This window comes from Opisthorchis viverrini, assembly GCF_000715545.1.
Source record: "Opisthorchis viverrini unplaced genomic scaffold opera_v5_14, whole genome shotgun sequence".
Classification (NCBI taxonomy): Eukaryota; Metazoa; Platyhelminthes; class Trematoda; order Opisthorchiida; family Opisthorchiidae; genus Opisthorchis; species Opisthorchis viverrini.
In genome coordinates, this window is record NW_008751670.1 from 3,710,311 (window position 1) to 3,712,614 (window position 2,304).

Genomic DNA, 2,304 nt, shown 5'->3' on the forward strand with positions numbered 1-2,304 from the left:
CCGTTCGTTTCATAACCAATCAAGGTGACATCATCGGTTTATTGTTGCACAGCAAAGCGGAGATCTGTGGTGGTCATAGAGCAGTCGTTGTTGGTCACCTGGTTTGGCATACAACCCAACCTTCAACTGAACAACCTGAACTACCAACATTCCTGTCTATTTATGCTATTGTAAAATCAAGTGGGAAGAAGGCAGGTTCAGTTCACTACCATCTAAACATAATTCACAGGGTGAAATTCCAAATATGAGAGTATAAAGAAGGGAACTATAGGTCATCCGTTTTCAACTTTTTCAATCTCAAAGAAAAAGAGGCCTCCTAACCTCTCTTTGATTCATTATTTTGACAAGGTCGTCAATTGCAGGAAACGCCATCGCCAATTTTTCCCCACGAGTCTATGAAAACTATTGGTGCTTCAAGCAAAAGTGTTTCTGTTTCATCAGCGTTCCTTCCTTCCTTGGCAGCTGCATTTTGTACTTTTTTATGACTAGAAAAAAATCTCCATTTTGCTCTTTGCGATAGAGCATTTGATCTTTATTTAAGAACTGTTAGATATGACTGTGGGAGTGCCGACTATATAGTACGTAATATCAATGCTTGGCGCGCAGATTATTTCATGTTAAGCTACCTGGTGAACAGCGTTTTGCACCTGGGTTTCTTGCATCGAAACCAATATGATCTAGGTTACTCGAATTTGTTGATAATATCGCGTCACCCAGAGGGGGGATACCTGTGTCACATGGAAACGCATCAGAAAATGGTGGTCACAATTTAAATTAGCTTTTCTAGGGACCACAGTGGAAAACGGCTATCACACCCTAGCTCTTCAACTGCACTTGGAACGAATCTTTCCAAGAACAGCGGTGTGTTCTTGACCCACTTTTCATTACTATGTTCACTTTGTACTACAGCGTTATGGCCCCGGTAATTCGTTTCCCGCTAAACCGAACACAAAGCTTTCAGATTGAAGGAGGCCATATAAATGCAGAACGTTCTCAAGCAAGGCCACGCGAGTCATAAAATCGGCCTCATGTTGGCTTTTTCCTGCAATTGGTGCCTTGTCATAAATTTCAAATTTCATGGCTGGTAACCACCGCCAGTAGTTTCATTAATGTCCGGGTTTGTACTGAATAACTGCATTAGACTAGTACCAAACTCTATCCATTAAAATAGTATGCGCGTTTTGCGGCAAACCCACAGGGAAGTAAATAGTATCCATACTGATGCTGATGATCACGATGACGCTAACTCTCTAAGTGATCTCAAATGGTTTCCACATTCCGTAGTTCAATTAATCTATATACCGCAACAGATGACGTAGCTCAGATCGTCACTCTTCAAAAGCAAGTACCCGTTGGTGGATTTACCATATCCAAATTAGAATAAGAAGTTCACCAAACGGAAAATTTAGTTCAAACTCCTAATCGCCTGTCAGTATAAGCAAGCGATATCCCATCGGATAGCATTTGCACCATCGCCTCGTGGCGATTTGTACAAACAAAATTTTCGAACAATGATCTCCTTGTTGGCTGGATCCACTGGAGTGGTAGGAATAGCACCAACCGACCAAATGCTGAATGCAACGGTTTAGTCAGCTCTAGTGAGAAATATTATATGAGCACGTGATGGTCTAAGTATACAGTCAGTCCGTTTGGAAAAGCACAGGAGAGTATTTTCGATGGCTAATGACTGATGCATTGCATTGTGAACCTTCATTAAGAGTGCATACAATCTGTTTGGATGGAGATCAGTACGTAGGACGTTGTTTGATTTCGTTGTGTAACAGATAGGTCCTCAGGTGATCGTCAGACTGTATGGGCAAATAGCGAACATAGGTGGAGGAAAATCGATGAGGTTATCGAGATGTCGTGTTGAATTGCGTAAAGTAATCTGCAGTTGGTTGATTTGTGTAGACCTGAAAAGAAGAAGTTCTCGGCATTAGTTCCCAATCACATATGATCTAAGATGTGAAATTATCCACACCTACGACAAAGGTTGGAAATTTTTCGCATAATATTCTTAACTGGTTGTGGAAAATTCCTCAGATAAATCCACAAACGTTTTCAGTACTATTGGTTGTTGATCAGGTGGCTATTGATCCGTTCGCGAAGCTTGGGGATTGACGTGCAAACGTTTCGTCAACATACAACGAGATATCATCAGTTGGAAGCGTTTGCAAGTCAATTGCCAAGCTCGGTGAACAGATCAACAACCAATAAACTCACCCGAACCACCAATATTTTAAGATGTTCTCACTACTCTCCAGGTAGCGAGAAGTATTCCATAGGTCTTGAAGTTAAGTACAC

The 2,304-nt window shown here is 41.4% G+C and overlaps 1 protein-coding gene across 1 annotated transcript in view; it reads right to left on the reverse strand.

Annotated features, from left to right (window-relative positions):
* The window catches only part of T265_01371 (hypothetical protein), a gene marked incomplete at both ends in the record, with an annotated part of 15,294 nt that overhangs the window by 1,399 nt on the left and 11,591 nt on the right, over positions 1-2,304 (reverse strand). The window lies entirely within an intron of this gene.